Genomic DNA, 14676 nt, shown 5'->3' on the forward strand with positions numbered 1-14676 from the left:
AGTGACAGTTTAACCCTGCTTCTCTCTTTCCACAGAGGCTGCTGAACTGTTGAGTCTTTCCAGCACTTTCTGTCTTTATTTCAGCTCCTCATCCTCCAGCCCATCCTGCCTTCAGATCAGCAAGTTCAAGCAATTCTGGAATCTGCTCATCCTGTTCTTTTGCACCTGGGGAAGTACAGAGAGCCAGGAACAGATCCGTGATGTCCTGGGAGTTAAGAACAAGTTTTCACAATGAACAAGAAGCAGGATAAACAAGTGAGTCTCTCATCCATTCCCTTCCCGTTGAGAGGCAGTGACGGGACACCTTGTACTTGCCAAGCTGATAAATCCTTTTCCTACCCTGTCCTTACCTCATACTGTACTGCAGAGCCAGTCTGCAGCGATGGGCGCACGGAGAGCGAAGGGAGAGATGTTTAAAGAGAAGCCGGCCAGCACACGATTTTTAAGAACAGTTTTTTGGAAGAGAGATTATTTCACAACGGCTTCATATTTCAGAGAACTATCAGGTCGGGCAGCTGTTAAGTGAGGCCAGACTCCAGTCGGCTCAATCCCCCCACTTAGATTTACGAGGATGTTACCAAGACGAATGGGTCTGAGGAGGTGAGAACCTTCCCTATCTCACCTTGAACCTACGCCCCCTTATAACTGACTCTTCCACCCTAGGGAAAGCCTCTGACTACCCATCCTGTCTATACCTCTCAACATTTCGCAGACTTCTATCGGGTCCCCCTCAAGCCTCCATCTTTTTAAGCGCGAGCCGCGCAAGTCCAGAGCCACCAGCGCAACAACTACACAAGTCTGTCCGATACGTGCCAGGACATTCTGTGCCCGAATTGGCCCTGATCAGTCATCTTTGAACGCCCCACATCCAGCCTCAAAGTGAGTAATGGTGTTGAGGTCCTCATCAACGACGATGGACAAACAACAGTGTAAACAATCTCAATGGGAAAGGATTTGAGGGATATTGGCCTAAGGCAGGTAATTGGGACTAGCTGGGAGGGCACCCATGGTTGGCAGGGATCTGTTGGGCCGAAGGGCCTGGTTCCGTGCTGTACTGCTCGTTGAGTCTAGAAATCACATTTGTGGGTAAATGTTGTACAGATTATTTTCAGGAGAGGATGTTTCATCTCCCTTTTTGGGTGGTGGGGGGGGGCAAAGGGATAGGAGTTTGAATATTACATTGATTCAGGTGAGGGGATTAATTCCAGGGAACGGAATGTTCCCTAAACATGGAACACCCAGGGGGAGAAAAAAGATTTTTTTGGATGAAGCACCCAGAAGTGCTTTAGTTTCTTTTCGAGCGTAGCCATTGCTGTGGGTAAGTACGGCAAGCCAACTGTGCACAGCAAGATCCCACAGAAACCCACAAAGCCAAATGACTGACCTTCATGTGGGCTGGACGCAGGCATGTTTTTCTTCCGTGGAAATGCAGAGACACTGTGGCTCAGAAATAGGCCATTCAGCCCAACAACGTGAAAAGCCTTCTTCCCAAATCTCTTTCACCCACCCCACCTTGAATAGTTTGTGCCTCAGGTTATTAACCCTGGAAATAAACTCCCAACCCGCTGTGTGAGGAGATTTCTCTAGCCGTCTGAACCTCATCGCACTCATACAGAGCGATAACCATAGAATCAGAACCATGGAATCCCTACAGTGCAGAAGGAGGCCATTCGGCCCATCGAGGCTTCATTGACAACAATCCCACTAGACCCTTTCCCTGTAACCTCACGTATTTACCCTGCTAATCCCTCTGACAGTAAAGGACAATTTAGCATGGCCAATCCACCCAACCCGCACATCTTTGGAGTGTGGGAGGAAACCCACGTAGATACGGAGAGAACATGCAAACTCCAAACAGAAAGCCACACCAGGCCGGAATGGAACCCGGGTCCCTGGCGCTAACCCACTGTGCCACCATGCTGCCCAAATGCTGGCCTAGCCAGTGATGTCCACATCCCATAAACAAATAAATACTAAAAGAAAATTTCTGTGGAGAAATATTGTGAGGAAACAGAGACATTATGTTCAGTAAGTACTAAAATTAGAGACCAGATGGGATCCCTGATGCGGTTTAACTGCTCTGAAATATTACTGACATTTTGCATGGAAAAATTATTTAATTTAGACTTTGCTGAGACATCTGTAATAAACTGGGTGACATTTATCTTAAATATTGAAGTCAGCTTATAATCAGGAATAATTGCCTTCAAATATCGTCTATTGGAGTAACTGATCATTTCCAAAATTGGTAAAGAAGATTTATATCACGTGGCTTCTCTTTCTCCTGGAAGAATCACTTCAGCGCCTGTGCAACAGGTTATTCCTGAGCTGTGTGTTCGCAGGGAGGGGTAAGACGCAGCGCGGTTAAACAAAAACGCTTGCTCAAATGATGTTTTGAAAGTTGGGGGAGGGTGGGTAACGGTGTGGCACGGTACGGCACAGTGGCTCAGTGGTTAGCACTGCTGCCTCACAGTGCCAGGGACCCGGGTTCGATTCCTGGCTTGGGTCTCGGTGGCGTTTGCACATTCTCCCCATGTTTCCTCCGGGTGATCCGGTTTCCTCCCACACTCCAAAGGTGTGCAGGTTAGGTGGATTGGCTATAATAAATTGCCCCTTAGTGAACAAAGATTTGCAAGGAACTACAAAAGGTTGTGAATGTAGCCCAATCCATCACGCAAACCAGCCTCCCATCCATTGACTCTGTCTACACTTCCCACTGCCTCGGCAAAGCAGCCGGCAAAGTTAAGGACCCCACTCACCCCGGACATTCTCTCTTCCACCTTCTTCCGTAGGGAAGAAGATACTAAAGTCTGAGGTCACGTACCAACCGACTGAAGAACAGCTTCTTCCCTGCTGTTGTCAGGCTTTTGAATAGACCTACCTCGCATTAAGTTGACCTTCCCCTACACCCTAGCTATAACTGTAACACTACACTCTACACTCTCTCCTTTCCTTCTCTATGAACGGTATAGTTTGTATAGCACGCAAGAAACAATACTTTTCACTGTGTACTAATGTGACAATAATAAATCCAATCAAATCAAATCGGTAAAGATTAGGTAGATTGACTATGCTATTTGCCCCTTAGTGTTGGGAGGATTAGTAGGGTAAATATGTACGGTTATGGGGATAGGGTCTGAGTGGGATTGTGGCCTTTGGATATTCAAAGGGCTGAATGGCCTCCTTCTGCACTGTAGGGTTTCTATGATTCTATGATATTTTCCAGTCATTTTCTGAGTCAGCCTTGTGGAAAATCCTGCATGGTCCGTGACACCACCCACAACCGCCTCCCCCCGCCCCCCCCTCACCTCACACCGCCCTCCCCCCCCCACCTCCCCCACCCCATCTGCTATGATTCCTGTGGGGGGCTGGATTCCCGCTTGGTATTTTTACAACTTGCAAAAGCCTCAAAGGAACGATTGTAATTTGGGTTACAAAAGCGAAACTCAGATGTAATTCGAAATAATGTGTTTGAAAAAGAAATGTTTTTAAGTCGATGCAGAAAATGTGAGGTCCCTGGGCCAGAATCCCAAGTTATACCAAAATACCAGACTAAACCCCAACAACTTTTCCATATTTGATATAAATGTGTGGATAGGCTGCATCGCTCCAGGAGTTATTCCGCTGAGAAATGAGGGATCTTTTATTGTAAAATAGACTTATTTAATATGGCTCTAACAAATGAAGCAGCTCATCTATTAACTGTTGAACAATGTAAAGAGACAACTCTAATTATTAATTTATCACTGTTTTAGTTCCAAATAAACAACGTTCTTCTTACAGACTCAAAAATAACATTGAATACAGTTAGCAACCATAAATATACTTGCTTGACGCTTGAAGCTTTCAGGGAGATTTTTGTCCAAATGTTACCAGCATGCCCGCCTTGAAATCAGGGTGGGTGAGCCTCACAGAACAGCATTCTTTGTTGGCCTTAGGTGAGATCTAATGTGCCTCGGGTGGGCAAGGCAGTAAAATTCCAGCACTTGAGTTTCAGAGGAGCTTGTAAACCTCTCGGACAGGATTTTATGTCCTCGCTCATCCTGAAACTATAAAATCCTGCCCGAGGTGAATGGACCTTTCCAATGTCTTCCTTTTGCCCATTCTGATCCCTGTGGTGGACGAGGCAGCAAAATTGCCTTGTCTTTAAACTAACCCCAGGCAGAACTGTTTTTTTTTCTGCTACGGACATAGCTCCTCCCATCAACCACATTATCACATGACATAAGAACATAAGAACATAAGAAATAGGAGCAGGAGTAGGCCATCTAGCCCTTCGAGCCTGCCCCGCCATTCAATAAGATCATGGCTGATCTGTCGTGGCTCAGTTCCACATTCCCGCCCTCTCCCCATAACCCTTAATCCCCCCTCTCTTATCAAAAACCCATCAACCCGCGTCTTAAAAATATTTAGCGAGGCAGCCTCCACCACTTCAACGGGCAGAGAATTCCAGAGATTCACCACCCTTTGAGTGAAGAAGTTCCTCCTCAACTCCGTTCTAAACCGCCCCCCCTTTATCTTGAGGCTGTGCCCCCTAGTCCTACTGTCTTTTTTGAGCAGGAAGAGTCTCTCCACCTCTATCCTATCCATCCCATTCATCATCTTATACGTCTCAATGAGATCTCCCCTCATTCTTCTAAACTCTAACGAGTACAAGCCTAGTTTATTCAGCCTCTCCTCATAGCTCCTCATAGCTCAACCCCCTCAACTCCGGCATCAGCCTAGTAAACCTCCTCTGCACTCCCTCCAAGGCCAAAATATCTTTGCACAGGTGCGGCGCCCAAAACTGCACACAGTACTCCAGCTGTGGCCTCACCAATGCCCTATACAGCTGCAGCAAGACCTCCCTACTTTTATATTCAATCCCCCTCGCTATGAAGGCCAGCATCCCATTCGCCTTCCTGACCACCTGCTGCACCTGCAAGCTGGGTTTTTGCGACTCATGCACAAGGACCCCGAGGTCCCTCTGCACCGTCGCCTGCTGCAGCTTTTCGCCCCGTAAGTAATAGTCCTTCCTACCATTATTCCTACCAAAGTGGACCACCTCGCACTTGCCAACATTAAATTCCATTTGCCATTTCCTGGCCCATTCGCCCAGCCTATCTAGATCCTTCTGCAGACTCTCCACACCCTCCGCACAATTTGCCGTTCCCCCAATCTTGGTGTCATCAGCAAATTTCGACACCCTACACTCGGTTCCCTCCTCCAGATCATCTATATAAATGGTAAAAAGTTGAGGCCCCAGCACCGACCCCTGGGGCACTCCACTAGTCACCATCCGCCAATCCGAATAGCACCCGCTGACCCCCACTCTCTGCCTCCTATTTGACAACCAATCCTCTATCCACGCTAACACCCTACCCCCAACTCCATGTCCCTCGACCTTCTGCAATAACCTCTTGCAGCCCTGAGTGATCTTGCCAACGTAGGTCAGTTACTGAAACTGGAGGTGGATACACTTTTTTCTGGAGCGGTTGCAGCAGCGATGAGCGTCGTGATGCTGGAGTTGGATTCGCCGTCAGGAGTCACCTTGTTCAGAAGCTTGATAGTCTACCCAAGGGTGTGAACAACCGGTTTATGACATTACAGCTTCCGCTACAGAACAGAAGTCAAGCCACCCTGATCAGCGCCTACACCCCCACAATGAGCAACCCGGACGAGATGAAAGACAAGTTCTACAAAGAACTAGACCCCCTCCTATCAGCAGTGAGCAGTACCGACAAGCTGATCTTGCTTGGCAAATTCAATGCAAGAGTAGGGTGTGACTCTGCAACCTGGCAGGGAGTCATTGGGAGGCATGGAGTGGGCAAGTGTAACAGTAACGGCCTACTCTTAATGAAGACCTGTGCAGCACACGACCTCCTCATCACCAACACAACCTTCCATCTGCCTACCCGTAACAAGACCTCCTGGATGTACCCCCGCTCTAAGCATTGGCATCTTATCGACTATGTCATTGACAGGAGAAAAGACAGGCAGGATGTCAGAGTGACCAGGGCCATGTGTGGTGCTGACTGCTGGACAGATCACAGGCTCATTGTCTCCAATATGAGGCTTCGCATCAGACCCAAGAGGCAACCACAAGGAAGTAAGGTTATGAAAAGAATCAATGTGGCCAAGCTGAAGAACCCCAGCATAGCTTCAGCACTGGCTGGAGACTTAGAAATCAAGCTTGCTGACCTACACCTCACAGGCAGCGCTGAGGACAACATCAGGGATGCTGTCCATACATCTGCACTTGGGTCCTTCACCCGCAAGCGGTATGATTGGTTCGATGAGAATGATGAGGAGATACAGACTCTACTTGTTGAAAAGCACTGTCTTCATCGGGCCTGTCAGAACGACCCATCTTCAGCTGCCAAGAAAGATGCTTTTCCCAGTGCTCGCAGGACAGTCCAGGAAAAACGTGTAAAATACAGGATACCTGGCTGAGCGCCAAGGCAGATGAAATACAGGGATATGCTGACAGAAACAACTTGAAACGGTTCTACAAAGCCCTCAAAACTCTCTACGGACCTCAATCTCTCGGGAGCTCCCCCCTCCTGAGTACAGATGGTACAACTCTCATTACAGAGAAGGCTCAGATCCTGCAGAGATGGATGACCCACTGGTAGTAGCCGAAGTCACGAAAGCTGTCAGCCAGCTATCCAGTGGCAAAGCCCCAGGGGCAGATGCCATACCCGCAGAGATCTACAAAGCTGCTGGTCCTGTACTTATTGAGAAGCTCACCCAGTTGTTCCAGTCCTTTTGGAAGCAAGAATCCATTCCTCAGGAACTTAAAGATGCTTCCATCGTACACCTCTACAAGAGGAAGGGCAATCGGCAAGTATGCGACAACCACTGAGGAACCTCGCTGCTCTCCATCACAGGAAAAACCCTCTCAAGAGTCCTGCTAAATCGTCTGGTCACTCATCTGGAGCTGGGCCTGCTTCCAGAGTCACAGTGTGGCTTCCGCAAAGGTCATGGAACGATTGACATGATTTTTGCTGCGCGCCAACTTCAGGAGAAGTGTCAGGAGCAGAATCACGAGCTCTACACAACCTTTGTTGACCTCACAAAAGCCTTCGACACTGTGGAGGATCATGTCAAAGTTCGGCTGCCCCCCAAATTCATTCAGATGGTGCGCCAGTTCCATGATGGCCAGAGTACTGGATGGCGGAGAATCCTCTGAGGCATTCCCAGTCACCAGTGGCGTCAAACAGGGCTGTGTGCTCGCACCCACACTGTTCAGCATGATGTTTACTGCCGTGCTGAATGATGCCTTCCAGGACAGTGTTGCTGGAATCAGCCTCAAGTACAGAGTGGGATGGGAAGCTCTTCAACCTGAGGAGACTTCAAGCTATTACCAAAGTGAAGGAGACTGTTCTGAGAGATTTCCTCTTTGCCGATGACTGCACCCTGAATACTGGCTCAGAGCCAGAGATGCAAGTCAGTGCGGACAAATTTTCCACAGCTTGTGACAACTTTGGACTCATCATCAACATTAAAAAGACCGAAGTCATGCACCAGCCTGTTCCTCATGCACCGTACACAGAACCCATAATCACAATCAGAGGGCAGAAACTACAGGCAGTGGACCAGTTCACTTATCTTGGCAGCACCCTCTCCCAAGCAGTGACTATTGATACAGAAGTTAACCGCAGAATAGCAAAGGCAAGTTCTGCTTTCGGTAGACTGCGCTCCACTGTATGGGAACATTGAGGAATCAGCCCAGCAACAAAACTGAACGTCTACAGCGCCGTGGTACTCACTATCCTCCTGTATGTCTGTGAAACATCGACTGTGTATCGAAGGCATGCAAGACAGCTCAATCATTTCCACATGACTTGTCTGCAGAATATTACACATCCGATTGCGAGACAAAGTACCAGACACTGAAGTTCTGTCTAGAGCAAATCTACCATCAGTCCACACACTGCTGATGAGAGCACAGACCCGGTGGGCAGGTCATATCATCCGTATGTCAGACCAGCGCATACCCAAGCAGCTCCTTTTTGGGGAACTCTCTGCTGGAAGACGCTCGCATGGAGGGCAGAAGAAATATTACAGAGACACACTCAAGGCCTCCCTGAAGTCGCTTGACATAGATATGAGCAGCTGGGAAATGCTGGCACAAAACTGCCCTACCTGGCACTGCCTCCACAAGGGCTGTCAAGCTCATGAAGCAAGGTGCATTGCTGAAGCACAACTTAAGCGTCAACTGTGCAAGTCCAGAGCCACCAGCATAACAACTGCAGTGTCTACACAAGTCTGTCCAATATGCGCCAGGACATTCCGTGCCCGAATTGGCCCTGATCAGTCATCTTCGGACACACCGCAACCAATCTCAAAATGACTAATGGTGTCGAGGTCCTCATTGACGACGATGGACGAACAACCAATCAAGAGATCCCCGTCTACCCCTCTCGGGGGATTTTTAAGAGATCCCTAGTGGTATTATCGCTAGGCTATTAATCCAGAAACTCAGCTCATGTTCTGGGGACCGGGGTTCGAATCCCGGCACGGCAGGTGGTGGAATTTGAATTTAGTAAAAAAAATCTGGAATTAAGAATCTACTGAAGACCATGAAACCATTGTCGGAAAAACCCATCTGGTTCACTAATGTCCTTTAGGGGAGGAAATCTGCCGTCCTTACCCGGTCTGGCCTATTGTCCAAAGATGTGCAGATTAAGTGAATTGGCCATGTAAATTCTCCCTCAGTGCACCTGAACAGGATGGCGGACTGTGGCGACTAGGGGATTTTCACAGTGACTTTACTACAGTATGAATGCAAGCCTACTTGTGACCAATAAAGAAACTTTAACTTTTACATGTGACTCCAGAACCACAGCAATGTGGTTGACTCTCAACTGCCCTCGGGCAACTAGGGATGGGTAATAAATGCTGGCCCAGCCAGCGACACCCATGTCCCACGGATGTATAAAAAAATTGCTATTTTAGAGAGGGAGAGGAGGTTTCTCCCCCATTGCTTGGTCTGTCTTTATCCCCTAAGCATTTTTTAAAAAAGTTTATTTATTAGTCGCAAGTGAGGCTTCCATTAACACTGCAGCGATGTTACTGTGAAAATCCCCTAATCATCAAATAAATCCTTTTTCACATTTGCAGCTTCTGGAATCTCAGTGACGACTCATTAGCTATCGTGTCTAATTATGTGACAATAATGATCCTGCGTGGCTGGGAAAGGCACATCCTGTCTTTATACTATTCAAATCTTATTGACATAATGTATCTGGACATTGGAGCTGTAACTCATTTCCTAATGGGGTCTGCCTCAAACTGCTGCAACTGATGTTCTGCCAATCCACTGCACCTAAAAATATGTCCGTGCCTGCTTTACATTTGTATCTCCTTCACACTGCACAACATTTTCAAATGTCTAAAGATGTGCAGGTTAAGGTGGATTGGCCATGGTGAATTGCCCCTTAGTGTCCAAAGATGTGCAGATTAGATGGATTGGCCATGCTAAATTGCCCCTTAGTGTTGCAAGGGGTATTAGCAGGGTAAATGTGTGGGGTTATGGGCTTAGGTTAGATGGTGTGTCAGAGAGCAGATGCAGACTTGATGGGCCGAATGGCCTCCTTCTGCCCTGTAGATATTCTATAATGCTATGACTTGTTCTGGAGAGAGGGAGGGGTGGATTTTGGGGCTGGAGATGGCTTGGTCTGTGGTCACCACTCATTCTCATTCAGAGTAAGGTGGGTAATGTGTGCCTGTCGTGTGCCCATCTTGTTTGAATACCTGTGGAGCGGGACCAAGTGGATCATGTGCTGCCTCTGCTGTTCCACTCTGGGGCCAGCCACTGTCACACTGAATCCACGTGGCCCAGATTTCCCTTCCTAAAGACAGGATGTCTCCCTCGAAACCTGCTGCAGCTTAAACCATCAGAAATCAGGATGCCAGGAAACAGAGGGTAATGTGAGGTGATATTGCTGGTATTCAGGCAAGGAGCGGCCAGGGTAAGAGACACTGGAGGATCCGCTGACATCGCCCTCTCCCCATAACCCGACATATTTACCCCACTAATCCATCTAACCTGCACATCGTTGGACACTAAGGAACAATTTAACATGGCCAATCCACCTAACCTGCACATCGTTGGACACTAAGGAACAATTTAGCATGGCCAATCCATCTAACCTGCACATCGTTGGACACTAAGGAACAATTTAACATGGCCAATCCACCTAACCTTCACATCATTGGACACTAAGGGGCAATTTACCACGGACAATCTCCCTAACCTCCACATCTTTGGACACTAAGGGGCAATTTAGCATGGCCAATCCCCTTAGTGTATGCAAGTGATCCTGTGGGTGGTCTAGATCAGTGGCTGCGCCTTCACATGATACCTGTCTAGCCCACCCCAGCCCCTCACTCAGTCTCAAAGAACCAGACTCCCATCACTGCACAACTGGGACGTGCACCCAGTATCCCGATTCTCCACCTTGCCCCCTGCCAATGCTCACACCCGCCTCCACGCGCCCGTGGCTGTTCAGTTACGGCAGGCACGTCACCCAGACCACAGTGCGATGCAATCACGGGCACTCTTCCCTTCTCTGTAAGCAGGACATGGTAGCAACAAATGACAGGTGGACCCTGTGGAGAACAGGCTGCCCACATCTCCTGAGCAACACCCCCCCCGGCAACGTCCCCCCCCCCCGAGGAGATTGCTACATTTACCCAAAAGAAAACAGCCAGCAATTTGAGCACAACAAGATCCCACCAACAGCAATGAGCTTTCTTCAGTGGTGAGTGATGGAGAAATATTGTTCGGGGCTTCGGAGTGGGGTGGGTGGGGGTGAAGATACCTCCAATGTAAGATCTACAAACCTCTCCCCAAACAAATCTTCATCCAGTTCCTTCATGAAGGAGTGAATGGATCCATACAGAAATGTTGGGGGGAGTTTATCTATCAATCTCTCTACACTTAAATTCTCATAGTGGAGGGTGACAAGGGGGAGAATGGAATTAGATACACTCTTCTGAAGTCACTCTGACTACTGGCTAAGCAACACCATTCTTAGGTTACAAAAGGGATAGTTGCCAAAGTGGAACAGATTCCTGGGAATAGTGTCAACTTTCTCATAATAACATTACAGATGTATCCCTTCTAACTTCAAATGGACACTGTGAACTGAAACTCCCATCAATCCACACAATCTCATGTTTCATGTTCATTTTCAATTTGTTTTGACAACTCATTCCTGTGTGAACTACGAATGATACTCAACAAATGAGGTTAGGTACTTAAAGCTCTTAATTTTTCACAGTCCCGGATAAAGTGTTTGGCACAGTGGTTAGCACTGCTGCCTCACAGCGCCAGGGACCCAGGTTCGATTCCTGGCTTGGGTTACCGTCTGTGTGAAGTTTGCACGCTAAAGTTAAAGTTTGTTTATTTACTAGTCACAAGTAGGCTTACATTAACACAGCAATGAAGTTACAGAGAAAATCCCCTAGTCACCACACACCTGTTCAGGTACACTGAGGGAGAATTTAGGGTGCCAATACCCGCACATCTTTGGACTGTGGGAGGAAACCAGAGCACCCAGTGGAAACCCACGCAGACACAAGGAGAATGTGCAGATTCTGCACAGACAGTGACCAAAGACAGGAATCAAACACGGATATCTGGCGCTGTGAGGCAGCAGTGCTAACTGCTGTGCCAGTGTGCCAGCCCTATGTTCTCCCCGTGTCTGTGTGGGTTTCCTCCAGCTGCTCCGGTTTCCTTCCGTAGTCCGAAAGAGGTGCTGGTTAGGGTGCATTGGCCGTGCTAAATTCTCCCTCACTGTACCCGAACAGGAGTGTGGTGACTCGGGGATTTTCACAGTAGCTTCATTGCAGTGTTAATGTCGACCCTACTTGTGACATTAATAAATAAACAAAACTAAACAGACCGACAAGGTGTGAAGAAGAAGCTGTTTTGTGGATTAGTACAAACATCGATCATCTATCTTTTCCTGATGCTGTTTACACAGGCTGTGTATAATGTCCAATAATCGACCATACAACATCTGGATCACTGTTCATTCTACATTGACACAGATGTTCAGTGAATCACACTCACTAGTATCTGAATATTAACACAATATTAATTCACACCTATGACAATTTGCATCAACAAGGCACCTCTGACAATTTTTAAAATTCGTTAATTTATGGGATGTGGACGTTGCTGGCTAGACCAGCATTTAATTGCCCCTTGAGAAGGTGGTGGTGGGCCCTCTTCTTGAGTCACTGCTGTCCATGATGTGTAGGTACACCCACAGTGCTGTTAGGGAGGGAGTTCCAAGACCCAGTGACAGGGAAGGAGCGGTGATATATTTCCAAGGCAGGACGGTATGGGGCTTGGAGGCCAATTGGGCAGTGGCGTTCCCCTATGCCTGCTGCCCCTGTCTTTCTGGGTGGTGGATATTGTGGGCTTAATTCTAAACTTCAGTTTACACATTCTTCCAGCTCCTCCCATGTCTTTCAGAATATAGGAGGAAACCGGAGCACCCGGAGGAAACCCACGCAGACATGGGGGAGAATGTAGGGCTGGCACAGTGGCACAGCGGTTAGCACTGCTGCCTTTCCCTGAGACGAGGGAAAGATCAGCCATGATCTGATTGAATGGTGGAGCAGGCTGGAAGGACTGAATTTGCCAACTCCTGCTCCTAATTCCTATGTTCCTATTGTTGTGAAGTTGGTGTTTGTAATATTGTCTTTCAAAAGGTGGTTTTGCTTTTTCCGTTCTTAGAGTTTTCAAAAAAAAGGAAAACACACTTGCATATAGAGTACACAAAGTGAAATATTTGTATTGAGAGGCCAGGCAGCAGTGTTGCCAAGACAACAGATTGTTTTCTAATTTTGCCCAATCAGTTTGAACTAGGCATTAAGCTAACAGCAGCCTATTAGATTTAAATTTGATGTTTTGGTAACCCGAGAACCAATCCTATTGTGGGGATGTTGGCATGTCATCAGGGGCATAACAGACAGTTTTCAGATCCAGAGAGACAGCTAGTAGCTGCCATCTGCCAGTGTAACAGCCACATTATGTCTTAAAAGAAAGCCTCATCTCAAATAATGAAGATAGCAAAGAAGAAAGTAGACAGAAGATTGCAGAAGGTAAAACCTAGTTCTATTTTGACAGTGACTGAAAAAGAATCAGAGAGAGATCAACCTCCCTTTTATAACACTGTGTCCCTCTGAGAGTGAGGGAGTAAGACCATGGAGGGATTTGAAAAAGGAAGATGAGAGATTTAGAATTGAGCTATAGCAAGAGCCAGCAAGGTCAGTGGGCACAAGAGTGATGAGGAACAGGTGGGGAAGTGGATTTGAGACCAGGGAGAGATCAGCCATGATTTGATTGTACTTAGGGAAGATGCAGGTGCATATAGAGTACACAAAGTGAAACTTTTGTATTAAGCGGCCAGGCAGTAGTGTTGCCAAGACAACAGGCTGTTTTTGAATTCCACCCAATCAGATTGAACTAGGCATTTAACTAACAGAAACCTATCGGATTTAAATTTGATGTTTTGGTAACCTGAGGACCAACCCTATTGTGGGGATGTCATCTTATCTTGACTCCCAAAGGTTTTTTGTGGGTCTCCTTGACAAGGACAGGCTGGGTTAAGGCTCAATGCTACACGAGGCGAATGCTCCCCCCCCCCTCCAGGTTAGCTGGGCAGGGTACAGAATATTCTTAGGCAGGCGTTGCGTTCTGATGCCAGGTTTAACGAGAGTGGAAGTTAGGTACAGTGTGTAACCACAGGAGTACACAGTGCTGGCTGGGGAAATGCGCCTTTTCTCCAGCACAGTGTACAATTACTGCGACGTGATATACAGCACCTTCTTCCGAACGGCTAGTACTTGGTCTGATCTTGCTGGCCTTGTTATGTGCGGCTAAATATATAATTATTACCATCCATTCATCACGGACAATGCGATTTATCTCATCGTTTTGACAGGGCTTGTCTCTCGCTTGCAGTAAATAAACTTCACCTTTTGAAAGGTTGGGTTTGGAAGAGTTCTTTTTGGCAACTGACTCTTTTCATTTTACACATTCAAAGTCCAACAATCCTCCAGTATCACAGACACCGCGAGGCCCTAGTGATGGATGATCCCACCGGCAAGAAACGCTGGCAGTAAACCCAGACGTGAAGATAGAGTGGTTAAAACAGGCTGTCGGCAGCAATACTTTGCTTACGTGCAGCGCCATTCATTCAATCCCACCCTCGCTGCCTCTCAGTCTCGCAAACTCTCACCCTCCCCTTCAAACTCTTCCATTGCCCTGTCCCTGCCGCCTCTCCCAGCTTCACAAGCCCGTGAGAACTCTGCGCTCCTCCAATCCCGGCCTCTTAGGGGGCAGAGGTTAAGGAGCGAGAGGGCCAGGAGATGTACGAGGCAAGTTATTTTTTTACACAGAGGGTGGTGGGTGCCTGGAACTGGCTGCTGGGGGAGGTAGTGGAAGCAGATACGATAGTGACTTTCGGGGAGGTGGGGGGGAGGCGACTTGACAAGCACATGAATAGGATGGGAAAAGAGGGATGGGGTCCCCAGAAAGGGTAGGGAGCTTTAGTTCAGACGAGCGGCATGGTCAGTGCAGGCTTGGGGGGCCAAAGGGTGTCTTTCTGTGCTATAATTTTCTTTGTTCTTTGTTCTGTGTTCTCTTCCCCACCCATGGTGACCTTTACCCTG

At 47.8% G+C, this 14676-nt stretch overlaps 1 protein-coding gene across 1 annotated transcript in view; it reads left to right on the forward strand.

Annotated features, from left to right (window-relative positions):
* The first annotated feature begins 236 nt into the window (after nucleotides 1-236).
* The window catches only part of LOC145360967 (prostaglandin E2 receptor EP1 subtype-like), a 107367-nt gene continuing 92927 nt past the window's right edge, over nucleotides 237-14676 (forward strand). The window contains exon 1 of the mRNA XM_080216470.1: nucleotides 237-255. The gene's annotated coding sequence lies outside the window, so the exon portion shown is untranslated. The remainder of the gene's footprint in view (nucleotides 256-14676) is intronic.

The sequence above is a fragment of the Carcharhinus amblyrhynchos genome, chromosome 33, assembly GCF_965287045.1.
Source record: "Carcharhinus amblyrhynchos chromosome 33, sCarAmb.v2.hapA, whole genome shotgun sequence".
In the NCBI taxonomy this organism is placed as follows: Eukaryota; Metazoa; Chordata; class Chondrichthyes; order Carcharhiniformes; family Carcharhinidae; genus Carcharhinus; species Carcharhinus amblyrhynchos.